The sequence below is a fragment of the Theobroma cacao genome, chromosome 6 (assembly GCF_053813885.1).
Source record: "Theobroma cacao isolate CCN51 chromosome 6, ASM5381388v1, whole genome shotgun sequence".
NCBI lineage: Eukaryota > Viridiplantae > Streptophyta > Magnoliopsida > Malvales > Malvaceae > Theobroma > Theobroma cacao.
Genome location: NC_142644.1, coordinates 19,505,371 through 19,524,074, shown reverse-complemented (window position 1 = coordinate 19,524,074; position 18,704 = coordinate 19,505,371). Strand labels below are relative to the sequence as shown.

At 31.8% G+C, this 18,704-nt stretch overlaps 1 pseudogene; it reads right to left on the bottom strand.

Moving 5' to 3' along the window:
* The window catches only part of LOC148762129 (TMV resistance protein N pseudogene), a 62,117-nt pseudogene extending 44,302 nt beyond the window's left edge, over positions 1–17,815 (bottom strand).
* Between the last annotated feature and the right edge of the window lie 889 nt (positions 17,816–18,704).

Here is an 18,704-nt window from a genome sequence, read left to right as displayed (position 1 = left end):
ATATGGCAATTTTGTAATTCGCAGTTTTTTAGGGTAACCAAACAATTCGCATTTCAATACAATTGCCAACTATCCAATCATGCTCGATTTATCATAAGCCAGTCAATTTAAACAATCAAATTGCCATAATTAACAGTCTCCGTGTACTCTATTTTTCAAAATCATTATTAATTCCAAAACAATTAATAAATTAATTTCATTGAAACTCATTTATTCATAAAACATGAAAATTTACCTTTTTAAATTCCTTTTTCCATAGAATTCATGAAAGCATCTAAAAACCACCATAGATAATTTAAATGACAGTAAGTTTACTCACAATGTCTAGAATGCAGACTTTCGAAGCACTCTGTCTACTGGTCCTCGGATGCAATTTCCTTGCCTTTATCGGAGGACTCACCACCTTAACACAGTACAAAATCGAGAATTTCACCAAGTTGGTACTAAATCAAAATTAAACTAATTTAGACTACCAATGCATGATATGGAATGCAAAAATGCACTGGTAACTATCTAAATCCGGTATTTGCCTAATTCATCTTATCACCCGATTAAATTCCTAACGCGTCTGTTTAAACTCCAATTTAATTCTTTTCAGTTCCTATACCTCAATTGCACCCAAATTAACTTAATGTCCCTCAGTGTGCTTCAAATTATCAGTCCCAACAGTAAATTATGAAAATACCCCTAGTGGGTAAAAATTCATATTTTTGCTCTGAAAATTCTCATTATTTTTCTAGGCTCATAATTCATCATTCCTTAACCAATTCTCCTATAATAAAAATCAAACTCATCCTCACTCACTACATGGTAAATTCAGCCATTAATGGTTGGGGGAGAATAAATTCTTTTCTTGTTGTTTTGTTTCTAAATATGCTAAACTAACTAAAAACACTAACATAAATTAAAATCAAATAAATTCAACAACTTTCTCTCTCTAAACCCATTTTGATCAGCCAACAATTCATCATAAAAACATGCAATTTAAGCATGGAAAATGAAGAGAAATGCTTAAGGAAAATAGATTTCAAGCTTAAGTTGAAAAATCCTACCTTTTTCACTTGTTTTCCTTGATTTTCCACACTTTTTCTCTTGAAATTCCTCACCTAGGGTTTGTTCTTCCTCTCTTTCTCTCTCTTCCTTACTTGGCCGAATATTTGGAGAGTAAATGGCTGATTTATGCTGATTTTTTTAGTTAAATAATAAAATATCCTAAGCTTGACACATGACATTTTCTTATTGGTCCATTTTTAAAATTTTAAAAATTTAAACATTTTATCTCCACCACATGATTAGTCAAGGGTCAAAGATGAAGATAAAGGAAGACCATGTACTGGAAAAAATATCCTGATGGTGGAAAATTACAATTTTGCCCTTGAGGTGGCAAAATTACCATTTTGCCCTTGAGGTGGCAAAATTACCATTTTACCCTTTTACTCCAAATTATACCGAAATTAAAAATTTTCACTTCTAAACCTCAAATCATACTCCAATAAGTCAAATTATACTCCAATAAGTCAAATGGGGGGTCAAAAAATCTTTTCTAAAATTTCCATTTTGTCCCTAGGTGGCAAATGACCACTTTACCCCTAGATAGTGAAACTTTCAATTTGACTCCAAATTGATCCTCAAACTTTGAATTACCATTTCAAGTCATCCATGGACTGTGAAACTCTTAATCTCACCTTAAAATTCCTATTTGATCTAGTTCGAGGATTAAACAAACTTTGTTGTACCTCTAGGTACAATATTAACTTTTGTAAATTTTTCGAGACTCTCCTAGCATGCAATCATGCTATCATCACATGTATGTCATGAATAGTATTTTATAAGGTCGGGCTTTACAATTGCACCTAACTGATGATGTTGAAAACGACCTCTTCCCCTCCTAGCTGATCTAGTGAAAGGTGGTTGTTCGGGTCGAAGAGACATAATAATCTATAAGAGGGAACAAAGTGAGTTTAGGCAACCTCAGGCTCTATATGCTTATGCATGTATTTTATTCAACCTAACTTAACTTAACTCGGGGCCACACTGACACTGTAAATTTTTAAAACAGCTTTAAAATAACTTTAAACCTAAAACTTTAATCTTTAAAACCAATAGCTCTGATACCAACTTAATTGTCACGACCCGAAACTCCCATTGAGCCCGTGACAACCGCCGCGACATTCATTACCCGGAATGTCAACCGGAAACCCGCAAAGCTTTAATATCAGCTTCTCATTTTCCCTGTGGGTATCTGTTTCCAAATACCACATTCTAAAAGATTTTAAACTGTTTCCAACTTAAACAAATAAAAAAATAATTTTCGTCTCACAGGGGTATTTTGGTCATTTATCCCAAAAATCTCAAAATCATCTAAAAATATAGTATGTAAGTGGAAAACACATATTTCATAATCGAAAATAATTTTGGATGTCTAAAACATTCATTTAAAATGGAATTATGACTGTTATAATAAAATAAAAATATTAAATAAAATATTCAATTTTCACATTAAACGATATTTTAAGAATATTGCATAAATAATTTTTATAGTGTAAAAGCAAAATAAATTCTTACATACCGTAATACAGATAACCAAAGTATAGAATTTAATTTACAGTGACACGTGGGCCCACGAATGACCAAAAGTATCAAAAGAAATGAACCTACAGTTTTTGGATGTGGCAAGTTTAACTGTAATCCTCGCCGATATCAGTTATCTACAATCTATTCTTGTCACGACCCGGAACTCTCATCGAGCCCGTGACAACCGCCGCGACGTCCCGATAAGCACTCATTACCCTGAATGCCGATCGAAATCCCGCAAGGCTTAGCATCAACTTCCGCATCTCCCCGGTGAGCGACAGTTATTAAATCTTGCATTTCAAGAAAACATAAGTTGTTTCCAACTCAAAATAATAAAATATTATTTTCTGGCTCACAAGGGCATTTTCATCATTTTTCTTCGAAAATATCGAAACTCGCCAAAAACATGGTGTAAAAGCTAAATATATTCCTACATACTTTAAATCAAATAACTGAAGAATAAAATTACTTTTTCAGTGACACATGGGCCCCCAACTGACTAAGAAGATGTAGGGCTACGAACCCTTACTTCCTATGATGCAACTCTGAGATTAATTCTCATCTTAATCAACTATCAACAAACTGTCCTGAGCCTGAAAATGGATAGGAAGAGGGGTGAGATTAAATAATCCCAGTGAGTAAACAATTACCATCAAAAGCATCTAAAGCCGAGTAGATGGAGATAATATAAAAACGTTATATCTCAATAATGTTCATAACACAAAACTCGTTTCAATCTATACCAAACAATTTCTTTTCATCAAAATTTCTCGGCTTATGAGTTTCTTAAACTTGGCCCCTACCAATATCATTCTCGCGGGTACCTTCGTCAAGGTATCCCACTGAGACCGCCAAGGCTGTTCAATGACCTATACCCATAAACATGTTTTCACATCTGACACACAGCCGTTCCTTGGCGTTGACTGAGTCTCACTCTCACGTGGTGGCCCGAACGTGAGGTGCACTCAAATCATACCTCAGGAGATACTTCACTCAACAACTCCCCCCGGAGGTAAGTATATAATTGAGTTACCGTGCCCCTCTCATAGGCAGTCCACGGAAACCCCCACCACTCCAGTGACCGTTTAATATACCACCAGATCCATAAAAATTCCAGTAGCATAATATAGCGAATAAAATGTAATCCAGTCTATCGAGACTAATCCAAAACTATTCATATATTTCATGCCAACCCCAAAAAATTTAGCCATCATGCTACCATAGTGTCATAAGCCACAATTTCAATAACATATAAAATCATAAATTTCAATACAGTCTCCATATACTCAATTTTCCCAAAACAATATTTGATTTAAAAATCAGTATAAATCTCATTTTTATTAAAAAACATTTTAATTGAAAAACTTAATATTTTATAATTTAAACTCACCATTCAATAAAAGCATCAAACAAGTATAATAACTCTAGATATTTAAGACGATAAATTATCCACTCACAGTTCTAGGAGTCGACGTACTCCTAATCCCAGTCTTCAAGCACAATTTCTGTATTTTTACCAGTGTAATTTGCTCACCACCTATCCACAATGTACAATACATAATTCACCACAGCAATGCTTGACCATTATAAAATCAATTCAGGCTCGGTATATATGCATGATATGACATGCAACTTATCCGACTACCGCTTAAATGCGGTGCTAACTTAATTTGGCCTATTACCCGATTAAATTACTAACGCGTCCAATTTAATCTCAAATTAATTTTTTTCAGTTTCTATACCTCAATTGCACCCAAATTGACTTAATGTCCCTCAGTGTGGTGCAAATTATCAGTCCCGATAGCAAATTACGAAAATACCCCTAATGGGTAAAAATTCATATTTTTGCTTTGAAAATTCCCATTACTTTTCTAGACTCATAATTCATCATTATTCATCATAATTCCTCAAATAAACATCAAGATCATCAGCCAATATTCCCCTAGAAAATTCGGCCAATAATGGTAATGGAGGAAAATAAATTCTTTTCTTGTTGTTTTGTTCCTAAATATGCTAAACTAACTTAAAACACTAACATAACTTAAAATCAAATTAATCTAACAAGTTCCTCTCTCCTAACCCATTTTTCCAGAATTGAATTCATCCTCAAATCACATGATTCAACCATGGAAAATGATGAGAAATGCATGGAAATGATAAATCTTAAGCTAAGCTTGAAAAATCATACCTTTAAACACTTGATTCCTTGAAAAATCACACTTTTTCTTTGAATTTTCTCACTCTAGGGTTTGTTCTTATTTCTCTCTCTCTCCTGCTGGTTCTGGCTGACCATCCCAATGAAGAATTCTGGAATTTTCAAGCCTTTTAATAGGCTTAATAAAAAAATTATTATTTTATTTACCTTTTGAATATTTTATTATTTTATTTTTTTCTAGCCATCTTTCTTTTACTTTCTTTTTCTACCACTCAATCCTCTTCACTTATCCATGTCCTCCATGAAATTTCTAGACTTTTCCAAAGTTTTGGTGGAGCAAATTTTTAAAAATTACACTTTTGCCCCCGTAAAGTGAAAAATTACATTTTTACCCCAAAAAATAAAAAATTACCCATAGACATATTTTTCATCCCTTATACTCATACCATTCTCCAATTTGTCAAATGTGATCTAAATTCTCTCAAAATCTCAAATTTTGTCCGTAAGTGGAAAAATTACAATTTTGCCCCTAGATAGTGAAAATTTCGATTTGACTCCGAATTGATCCTCGAACTCCTAATTAACATTTTGAGTCATCCATGAACTGTGAAACTCTTAATTTCACCTTAAAATTCCTATTTGAACTAGTTCGAGGCTTAATCGACTTAATGATACCATTAGGGGCAATATCGTCTTTTAACGATTTCTCGAACTTCCTAAATATACAAACATTCTATCGAGCATGTGAATGATATTATAATTATTTTACAAAGCAGGGTTTGACAATTCTGAACCTAAAATGGGTGAAAATGAGGGTGGTGAGAATATAAAATCCTAGTGAGTAAACAAACATCACTCAAAATATCTAAAGTCGAGTAAAAGGAGACTATTAAAACATTTCATCAAACTGTAATTTATCATCTTTCAACTTATTTCAACCAAATGAAATCAATTTATTTAAAGCAAGTAATCAGTATGGCTTATGAATTTCTTAAAAAGCTTGGCTCATGCCAAAGATTATTATCATACTCAGTTATCTGGGATACCTTGGCCGAGGGCTATCCCAACTGAGTCTGCCAAGGCTATTAGAAAGTCGTGTTTTTATTTTGAAAACATAGCTGTTCCTTGGCGTTGGCCGAGTTCCCCTTCACGTGGTGGTTTGACGTGAAGTGAACTTTAAAGTTATACCTCGGGAGTTACCCTACTCGCCTCTCCAACCGAGGTAAAAATATAATAGGATTCCGTGCCCCTCTAATAGGCTAGTCCACAGAACCCAACCCACTGTAGCAGGTCAAACCCACCATACAATAAAATTTTGACAGCATGACAGGGCTAATATATTACTACCCAGCCTGCAAGGGTAAAATAAAGCAATTCATAGAATTCATAAAAAACACAGCCTAGCTAGTCATGCTAATACAATAACATAAGCCATTAATTCAATTTTAAATTTACAACATATCAATGGTCTCCAATTACTCTATTTTCAAAATCGTTATTTCATTTCAAGACAATTTATAAAATATTTTCATTTAAACTCATTTTGTTTACAAAACATAAAAATTTACCATTTGAACTCATTTTCATAAAATTCACGAAAACCGAATAAAAACATACTTTAGATAATTAAAATGATGGTAAGGTTACTCACCGTGTCTAGAGTGGGGATTTTCGAAATACTCAGACTACTGATCATCGGGTGCAATTCCCTTGCCTTTATCGGAGGACTCACCACCTTGACACAGTACAAAATCGAGAAATTCACCACATTGGTACTAAATTGAAATTAAACTAATTTAGACTACTAATGCTTGATATGGAATGCAAAAATTTCTAAATTTTTGCCTAAATGCGGTGTTAGCCTATTTCGGTCTTTTACTCGATAAATCGATATATGCGTCCGTTTAAACTCCAAATTAATTTCTTTCAGTTTCTATACCTCAATTGCACCCAAATTGACTTAATGTCCCTTAATGTGGTGCAAATTATCAGTCTCGATAGCAAATTACGAAAGTACCCATAGTGGTAAAAATTTGTATTTTTGCTCCGAAAATTCCCATTATTTTTCTAGGCTCATAATTCATCATTATTCATCATAATTTCTCAAATAAACATCAAGATCAGCAGCCAATATTCCCCTAGAAAATTCGGCATAATGGGTTTCAATGGGAGAAAATTATATCTCTAGCTTATTTTTGCTATATTTCAATATAACTTAACTAAAATCACTTAATTCAATTAAAACCAACCAAAAATCAAGCTCAAAACTCATCCATGGAGGTTTGGCCAGCATGGGTGTCCATACCCACTTTCTAATTTTGCATGGAAATGAGAAAAAAATGCATGGGTAGTGAAAATCACAAGGAAAATCAATGAAATTTACCTTTTCAATGCTTGATTTCTTGATTTCTCTTGATTTTTCCCAAATTTTCAGGTAGGGTTCTTAGTTGTTTTTTTCCCCATTTTTTCCCCCTGGTTTGGACGGCTGAAGAAGATGAGAATTCTGGAATTTTGACCTTTTTAAAGGCTAAAATAATATAATATCATTTTATTTATTTTTTAATGTTTTATTAATTCCTTAAATTCTAGCCATCCATTTGTTTCCAAATTTTCACCATACACTTATCCCACATATCCATAGCTTAGATAAAATTCTCAGACTTATCCAAAGTCTTGGTGGAGTAATTTTTAAAATTTACACTTTTGCCCCCGTAAAAGTCAAAAATTACATTTTTGTCCCAAAAACTGAAAAATTGCCCATAGACATATTTTTCATCCCTTATGCTCATACCATTCTCCAATTTGTCAAATTTGATCTAAATTCTTTCAAAATCTCAAATTTTGTCCTCAAGTGGTAAAATTACGATTTTGCCCCTACACTCTAGAAATCACCAGAATTAAACTTTTTCACTGCCAAACCCTCAAATTATACTCCAATAAGTCAAATGGGGCCAAAAAAAATTCTTTTCTAAAAATTCCCATTGTGTCCCTAGGTGGCAAATGACCATTTTGCCCTTGGACAGTAAAAATTTCGGTTTGACTCTAAATTGATCCTCGAACTCCAAATCACCATATTAAACCATTCTGAGACTTTAATATTCTTAATTTTATTTTAAAATCTCTATTTGATCTAGTTCGAGGCTTAAATTAACTTAATTGTACCATTTAGTACATTGTCATCTTTTAACGATTTTTCTTTCGGGGCTTTCCAAGTGTGCAAGCATATTGTCAATCATATGAATGACATGGAAAGTATTTTATAAGGTCGGGCTAGACAATTGCACCCGAGGACCAGTAGTCTGAGTATTTCAAAAATCCCTACTCTAGACATTGCGAGTAACCTTACCATCATTTTAATTATCTAAAGTATGTTTTTATTCAGTTTTGATGAATTTTATGAAAATGAGTTAAAATGGTAAATTTTTATGTTTTGTAAACAAAATGAGTTTAATTGAAAATATTTTATAAATTGTCTTGAAACGAAATAACAATTTTGAAAATAGAGTAATTGGAGACCATTGATATGTTGTAAATTTAAAATTGAATTAATGGCTTATGTTATTGTATTGACATGACTGGTTGGGCTGTATTTTTTATGATTTGTATGAATTACTTTATTTTACCCTTGCAGGCTGGGTAGTAATATATTAGCCCTGTCATGCTGTGAAAATTTTATTGTATGGTGGGTTTGACTTGCTGCAGTGGGTTGGGTTCTGTGGACTAGCCTATTAGAGGAGCACAGAATCCTGTTATATTTTTACCTCGGTTGGAGAGGCGAGTAGAGTAACTCCCGAGGTATAACTTTTAGAGTTCACTTCACGACAAACCACCACGTGAAGGGGAACTTGGCCAACTCCAAGGAACGACTATGTTTTAAAAATAAAAACATGACTTTCTAATAGCCTTGGCGGACTCAGTTGGGATAGCCCTCGGCCAAGGTATCCCAGATAACTGAGTATGATAATCATTTTTGGCATGAGCCAAGCTTTTTAAGAAATTCATAAGCCATACTGATTATTTGCTTTAAATAAATTGATTTCATTTTGTTGAAATAAGTTGAAAGATGATAAATTACAGTTTGATGAAATGTTTTAATAGTCTCCTTTTACTCGACTTTAGATATTTTGAGTGATGTTTGTTTACTCACTGGGATTTTATATTCTCACCACCCTCATTTCCACCTATTTCAGGCTCAGAATAGATTGTAGATAACTGATATCGGCGAGGATTACAGTTGAACTTGCCACATCAAAAAACGGTAGGTTCATTTCTTTTGATACTTTTGGTCATTCGTGGGCCCACGTGTCACTATAAATTAATTCTATACTTTGGTTATCTGCATTACAGTATGTAGGAATTTATTTTTCTTTTCCACTATAAAAATTATTTATGCAGTGTTCTAAAATATTGTTTTATGTGAAAATTGAATATTTTATTTAATATTTTTATTTGATTCTAACAGTCATAATTTCATTTTAAACAAATATTTTAGACATCCAAAATTATTTTTGATTATGAAATATGTGTTTTCCACTTACATACTATATTTTTAACTGATTTTGAGATTTTTGGGATAAATGACAAAACAAATACCCCTGTGAGACGAAAATTATTATTTTATTTGTTTAAGTTGGAAAGAGTTTAAAATCTTTTAGAATGTGGTATTTGGCAACAGTTACCCACAAGGGAAATGAGAAGCTGATATTAAAGCCTTACGGAGTTTCGGTTGACATTTCGAGTAATGAATGTCGATCGAGACGTCGCGACGGTTGTCACGGGCTCGATGGGAGTTCTGGGTCGTGACAATTTGAATATAATAAGAAGATAAAACAAAATATTCAATAAAATATTTTATTCTCTTATAAACAGAAATTTTGGAGTTATGTGTAAATACTTTTTGTAACGTAAAAACAAAATAAATTCATTCATACTGTAACGCAATAAACTAGAGTATTTAAATTTGTCACGACCCGGAACTCCCATCGGGCCCGTGACAACCGCCGCGACGTCCCGATAAGCACTCATTACCCCGAATGCCGATCGAAACCCCGCAAGGCTTAGCATCAACTTCCGCATCTCCCCAGTGAGCGACAGTTATTAAATCTCGCATTTCAAGAAATCATAAGTTGTTTCCAACTCAAAACAATAAAAATATTATTTTCTAACTCACTGGGGCATTTTTCGTCATTTTTTTTTTGAAATTTCGAAATCCGAAAAAATGTAATATGTAAGTGGAAACACATATTTCATGATTTAAATTAAATTTTGAAGTCTAAAACATTCGTTTAAAGTAAAATTATAGCTATTTGAATATAATAAAAATATTAAATAAAATATTCTATTTTCTTAAAACACAATATTTTCAAAGTCTTCCTAAAATAACTTTTGTAGCATAAGAGTAAAATAAATTTATTCATATAGTAATAAAGATAATTAAAGTATGAAATTTCGTTTACAGTGACACGTGGGCCCTCAACTAACCAAGAAGGTGTAGAGCTACGAACCCTTACTTCCTATGATGCAACTCCGAGATTAATTCTCGTCTTAATCAACTATCAACAAACTGTCCTGAGCCTGAAAAATGGATAGGAAGAGGGGTGAGATTAAATAATCCCAGTGAGTAAACAATTACCATCAAAAGCATCTAAAGCCGAGTAGATGGAGACAATATAAAAACGTTATATCTCAATAATGTTCATAACACAAAATTCGTTTCAATCTATACCAAATAATTTCTTTTCATCAAAATTTCCCCGACTTATGAATTTTTTTAAACTTGGCCCCTGCCAATATCATTCTCGCGGGTACCTTTGTCAAGGTATCCCACTGAGACCGCCAAGGCTGTTCAATGACCCATACCCATAAACATGTTTTCACATCTGACACACAGCCGTTCCTTGGCGTTGGCTGAGTCTCACTCTCACGTGGTGGCCCGAACGTGAGGTGCACTCAAATCATACCTTAGGAGATACTTCACCCAACATCTCCCCCCGGAGGTAAGTATATAATTGAGTTACCGTGCCCCTCTCATAGGCAGTCCACGGAAACCCCCACCACTGCAGTGACCGTTTAATATACCACCAGACTCATAAAAATTCCAGTAGTATAATATGGCAAATAAAATGTAATCCAGTCTACCGAGACCAATCCAAAATTGTTCATATATTTCATGCCAACCCCAAAAATTTAGCCATCATGCTACCATAGTGTCATAAGCCCCAATTTCAATAACATATAAAATCATAAATTTCAACACAGTCTTCATATACTCAATTTTTCCAAAACAATATTTGATTTCAAAACCAGTATAAATCTCATTTTTATTAAAAAAACATTTTAATTGGAAAACATAATATTTTATAATTTAAATTCACCATTCAATAAAAGCATCAAACAAGTATAATTACTCTAGATATTTAAGACGATAAATTGTCCACTCACAGTTCTAGGAGTCGACGTACTCCTAATCCCAATCTTAAAGCACAATTTCTGTATTTTTACCAGTGTAATTTGCTCACCACCTATCCACAATGTACAATACATAATTCACCACAGCAATGCTTGACCATTATAAAATCAATTCAGGCTCGGTATATATGCATGATATGACATGCAACTTATCCGACTACCGCTTAAATGCGGTGCTAACTTAATTCGGCCTATTACCCGATTAAATTACTAACGCATCCAATTTAATCTCAAATTAATTTTTTTCAGTTTCTATACCTCAGTTGCACCCAAATTGACTTAATGTCCCTCGGTGTGGTGCAAATTATCAGTCTTGATAGCAAATTACGAAAATACCCCTAATGGGTAAAAATTCATATTTTTGCTCCAAAAATTTCCATTATTTTTCTAGAATCATAATTCATCATTATTCATCATAATTCCTCAAATAAACATCAAGATCATCAGCCAATATTCCCCTAGAAAATTCAGCCAATAATGGTAATGGAGGAAAATAAATTCATTTCTTGTTGTTTTGTTCCTAAATATGCTAAACTAACTTAAAACACTAACATAACTTAAAATCAAATTAATCTAACAAGTTTCTCTCTCCTAACCCATTTTTCCAGAATTGAATTCATCCTCAAATCACATGATTCAACCATGGAAAATGATGGGAAATGCATGGGAAAGGTAAAGCACAAGTCAAAATCAAGAAATTTTACCTTTGATCACTTGTTTCCTTGAATTTTCACCAATTTTTCCTTGAATTTCTCCCCCTAGGTTTTTGTTTTTCTTTTCCCCTTTGTTTTCTTGCTATGGCCGGCCATAATGAAGAGAAAATGGTGGTGTGGGCTGATTTTTATAGTTAAATAATATAATAATCTAAACTTGCCACATGTCACTACATTATTGGTCCATTTTTTAAATTCTTATCTTTCAAGCTTTAAATCTCCACCACACATTATTCCTTAAAATATCCATAACTTAGATAAAATTCTCAAACTTATCCAAAGTCTTGGTGAAGTAATTTTTGATATTTACACTTTTGCCCCCGTAAAAATCAAAAATTACATTTTTGCCCCAAAAACTGAAAAATTGCCCATAGACATATTTTTTATCCCTTATACTCATATCATTCCCCAATTTGTCAAATGTGACCTAAATTCTCTCAAAATCTCAAATTTTATCCGCAGATGGAAAAATTACAATTTTACCCCTATATAGTGAAAATTACAATTTTACTCTGAATTGATCCTCGAACTCCTAATTACCATTTTGAGTCATCCCTGAACTGTGAAACTCTTAATTTCACCTTAAAATTCCTATTTGAACTAGTTCGAGGCTTAATCGACTTAATGATACCATTAGGGGCAATATCGTCTTTTAACGATTTCTTGAACTTCCTAAATATACAAACATTTTATCGAGCATGTGAATGATATTATAATTATTTTACAAAGCAGGGTTTGACAAAATTAATTTAAATTTACAATATCAAGTGGGCCCACAATAACCAAAATTAAAGAAACTGTGAACCTACAGTTCGGAGGACGCAAGTCCAACGGAAGCCCTCGATGGAATCAGTTCACTACAACCTACTCTAAGCCTGAAATGGGTGGAAAAGAGGGTGGTGAGATTATAAAAACCCAGTGAGTAAACAAATACCATTTAAATAAGCTAAAGCCGAGTAAAAGAAGACAATTAAAATATCCCATCATTTTAAGTATTTCCCAATTTGAAAATTTATCCCAACCCATGCAAACGGTTGTATTTCATTTAATTTCTCATTAAGGCTTATGGCTTTCATAAACATTTGGCTCATGCCAACAAATAGTACTCGATGACACCTTGATCAGAGGCATACACTCGAGCCCATCAAGGTTGTTAAAATTTCGTATACACGTAAAACATATTTTTAGTTTGAGAAAAATACAGTCGTTCCTTGGCGTTAGCGGAGTTCATAGTCACAAGGTGGTTTGGCGTGACGTGGACTCTAACCATACCTCAGGAGATACCCTACACGCCTCTCCGACCGAGGTACATATTTATATCTAGATTTCGTGCCCCTCTAATAGGCTGGTCCACAGAATCCGCCTACTGCAGCAAGCTAAACCCACTATATAATAAAATTTTAACAGCATGATAGGGCTAATATAATACTACCCAGCCTGCAAGGGTAAAATAAAACAATTCATACAATTTATAAAACACAACCCAGCCAGTCATGCCAACACAATAACAATATAACATAAGCCATCAATTTCCAATCATAAATTTACAACACACCAGTGGTTTCCAATTACTCTATTTTCAAAATCGTTATTCAATTTCAAGACAATTTATAAATTTTTTTTATGTAAATATATTTTGTTTGTAAAACACAAAGGTTTACCATTTAAACTCCTTTTCATAAAATTTCACCAAAACCGAATAAAAACATACTTTAGATAATTAAAATGATAATAAGGTTACTCACTGTACTAGGAGTTCGATATACTCATATTCTCGATCTTCGGGCACAATCTCTTTACCTTTCTTAGAGGGCTCACCACCCATACATCATACGTGACACGAATTTCAATAAATCGTGTCAATTTATCATAAACTATTTCAGGCTCTCTAAATCTAAATGAATGCATGCGATGGGATGCAAAATGTCCGATTAATCATTTAAATGTAATATTCGACCTAAGTCACACTATACTCGGTCTAATCGGCTAAAATCTTTAATTTAACTTCAAATCAATTCTTCTCACTTTCTACACTCCAATTATAACTAAATTACCTCAGTGACTGTCAATGAGATTCAATTTATCAGTCTCAGATCAATAATCACACATTTCTATACATTAGGTAAAAATTTGGATTTTCATGCCAAAATTTCCCATTAAATTTCCAGCCTCACCAATTATTAGATATCACCTAAATATCATGAAATATCATCAATTTCAGCCTCAATATCCTCCCTAGAAAATTTGGCCTCTTGTAGGTTTGTGAAGAACAAAGTGATTTCTAGCTAGATTTTCATACTTTCCATTACTAAACAACCAAAAACACTTAATTAACTTGAAATCTAGAAAAATCAATGCTCAAAACCTCTCCTCTCAAATTTTTCCAGCATGGGTTCATCATGAAAACTTGAGTTCTAAGCATGGAAAATGAAAAAGAAAGCATGGGTAGTGTAAATCACAAGATAAAATCATAAAATTTTACCTTTATTAGCTTAATCCCTTGAAATCCCACACTTTTTCTTTAATTTTCCCACCTAGGTTTTGTTCTTTCTTTGTTCTTCTTCACTTCATGCTTTGGCCGGCCATAATGAAGAAAATAGGCTGATTTTTGCTGATTTTATAGCTAAAAAAGTAAATGGATATAAATATGCCATGTGTCACCATTTCGTTGGTCCATTTTTATTTCTTAACTATTAAGCTTTCTCTCTCCACCATATAAATTTCTTCAATTATCCATGATAAAATTGGGTAAAATCCATGTGCTGGACAAGTGTTCTGGTGGTGAAAAATTACAATTTTGCCCTTGAGATGGTAAAATTACCATTTTACCCCTATACTCTAAAAAATACCGGGATCACCATTTTTCACTTCTCAACCTCAAATCATACTCCAATAAGTCAAATATGATCAAAATCTTTAAAAAAAATTCCCATTTTGTCCTCGAGTGGCAAAATTACCATTTTACCCCTAGATAGAGAAATTTTCGATTTGACTCCAAATTGATCATCGAACTCTAAATCACCATATTAAACCATTATGGGACTTTAATATCCTTAATTTCATATTAAATTATCTATTTGATCTAGTTCGAGGCTTAAATCAACTTTATTATACCTCTAGGTACAATACCGACTTTTGTAAATTTTTCGAGACTCTCTTAGCATGCAAACATGCTATCCATCACATGTATGTCATGACAAATATTTTATAGAGTCAGGCTTGACATCTTCTCTCCTACTTGGATCAACCATATGATCTTTCTTCATGACCGATTTTGACATCCGACTAAATATTAATATTTTAATATTATTTTATTTTAAAAATTTTATCTTGTCTCTTTGGTTCCCAAAGTTCCTTATTATGCCTCAATTCGCATCCGACCAACTTTATTTATCACCATATCAAAGTATGGGGCATTTCATTCTCTCTCCACCATATAAATTCCTTCAATTATCCATGATAAAATTGGATAAAATCCATATGTTGGACAAGTGTTCTGGTGGTGAAAAATTACTATTTTGCCCTTGGGGTGGTAAAATTTTCATTTTACCCCTATACTCTGAAAAATACCGAAATTATAATTTTTCATGTCTCAACCTCAAATCACACTCCAATAAGTCAAATATGATCAAAATCTTTGAAAAAAATTCCCTATTTTGTCCTCAAATGGGAAAATTACCATTTTGCCCCTAGATAGTGAAATTTTCGATTTGACTCCAAATTGATTCTCGAACTCCAAAGCACCATATTAAACCATTCTGGGACTTTAAAATTCTTAATTTTCTCTTAAATACTCTATTTGATCTAGTTCGAGGCTTAAATCAACTTTGTTGTACCTCTAGGTACAGTACCGACTTTTATCGATTTTTTGGGGCTCTCCTAGTATGTAAACATTCAGTCAATCACATGCATGTCATGACAAGTATTTTACAGAGTCAAGCTTGACATCTTCTCCCCCACTTGGATCAACCATATGATCTTTCTTCATGACTGATCTCGACATCCGGTTAAATATTAATATTTTAATATTAGTTCATTAATAAAATATTATTTTATTCTAAAAATTTTAACTTGTCTCTTTGGTTCTCAAAGTTCCTTATTATGCCTTAATTCGCATCCGACCAACTTTATTTATCACCATATCAAAGTATAAGGCATTTCAAATTTAATTAATAATCATAATTTTATTAATTAATTTAATTAATTATAATTATTTGCCCTTAGTTACATGAAATTTAAAAAAAATAACTAAATTTCACAACTATTCTAATCTCACAACTTCTTTTTAGATAATTAACTTCATATATTGTAAATTTATATAAACAAAGGTATATATATTATTTAGTAATTCATTTATATAATAGTAATTATATTCTTTATAAATAAACATAATATATAATAGAAAGTGTATGTGTTAAAAGACATTACAAGTTATAGTAACTATAAAGTATGTGTGTATATATATATATATGTATGATTTGGATCCTATTACATTAATAATTATAATCATCTAAATAAAATTTATTATAATCTTACATAAATTATATATTAATATATATATGTAGACCCTTATTTAATATATCTCATATATATATATATATTCAGTTATAAAGTTATATCAATTAAAAAATATAACTTGTACTTTAATTTTAATACAATTATATATTGATTTTTTTCTTAAATCATACTTGTTTATCTATATATATATATATATATATATATATATATATATATATAAATTTATATATATTTTCTATAGCTCTCGGTTAGATTTGTATGAATACATAGATATAATAAAATGATATTTTTTAAGCACAAATATTAATAAGTTTAATATAAAACTTCAATCTTAATTTACATATATTAGCTAATTACAATTAAAACGTAAATCAAGTAATATATATTTTTTATATGATTTTTATATCTTATCATGCTTTTTTATAAAATATAAAATTTTACATAGTTATTTTTTTCAATTTTGGAATAATATAACATTATCCTAATTTGGTATTATTAATCAATATTGTATGATTCATTAAAGTTAAAAAAATTATACAAAATTACTAAAAGGAAAACATATTTAAACTTTAAAAAAATTTTACTTCAATAACTATGTATTTGCTTTCAGTAATATCTAATTTTTTAAAAATATTTAATAAAATTTATAAAAATTTTAAATTTTATAATTGGAAAAATTATGATTATTTCCAACGGAAAGTTTAAAAAGTCATAAACGTTTTGATGCATTAAAAAGTTACTTTTCAACAGAAAATTTCGTTGGAAAGTTACTTTTTTCAATGCATCATTGACTTTTTAACTTTTTCAACGAAAAATTTCGTTGGAAAAGTTAAAGATTACGTAGGAAATGTTTAGGGTTCCAACGGAAATTTTCAACAAATTTTTTTGTTGGAAATAATTAACAGTAAAACGTGTGTTCTGAAGATGACATTTCTAACAAAAAATTTCATTGGAAATTCAGTTGAAAACTGTTAAGATTACACCCTTTTTTTTAAAGTTTAAAGTTCCAACGGATTTTTAATAGAATTTTTCGTTGAAAATTTCCAATGGAAAATTAAATAGTAATATGTGTGTGTTGTACAAGTCAAATTTCCAATAGAAATCCGTTGAAAATCCGTCAGAACAAGTATTTAAACATTTTAACTAAATTCCGTTGGAAATCCGTTGCAAATCCGTTGCAAATTCGTTGGAAATATAATGATTTTTTGTAGTGGTTCTCCCCTCTCCCAATTTCATCAGCATTTCTAAATGTGTGAATCCTTACTTGCACTGAAGCCATGTAAAGGTGATCCATAAAGTTCTTACGCGTATCTACACATCTAAAACTCAAGAATACATCATAACTATATCGAGAAATCAGCGAGGAAGACTCTTGTTGGTGGACCATTGAAATAGCCATTGAAGAAGAACACAAGAGAATTTGGATTAGTTGACAAGGCACCTAAAATAATGTAAAACAATTGAATTATCTCATCAAAAGAAAGAATTTAATAAAAAAAATGAAGGCCTTCTACCAAGATCAAAGAATTAATAATAAGTAGTTATAGAAGTTAAAGCTAGAGCTAGGAATATTAAAGATCATAACTAAGCTGGTAATGAATTTAGACAAGACAGCACCTTGCTAACAGTCTTTCGTTGCACTTGTACTCTTATGAAGAGAGAGTGGATTGTAAAGCCAGAATATTGATAAAGAAATAGATAAATTTTGCTTTTTATATAGATATTAGACAGGATGGGTTGTTATGAACAAGGAACACTATAATAAAGTACCAGCACTGCAACCCTTTTTATACTTCAGTTCCCATTGCAAAGCCCTTCCCATTGTATCTTTACTATTATGTGTTGTCATTTCCAGCAGACTTTTCACACCATTGAACAAAGGAGTTGGACTTAAGGAAAATATCATAAATCATTATTTATTCACAACTAAGATTGCTAAATTGATATTTCTTGACATTTCGTTTGATGAAAAGTGTATATATCCCCTATTTGAAATTTTTTTTAATTTCTCTTTTTTTTAAAAAAAATAAAAAACTAGGCTATCAATGTAAAGCCCAACCTTATAAAATACTTTTCATGACATACATGTGATGATAGCATAATTGCATGCTAGGAGAGTCTCGAAAAATTTACAAAAATAGGTATTGTACCTAGAGATACAACAAAGTTGATTTAAGCCTCGAACTAGATCAAATAGAGAATTTGAGATGAAATTAAGGATATTAAAGTACCAGAATGGTTTAATATGGTGATTTGGAGTTCGAGGATCAATTTGG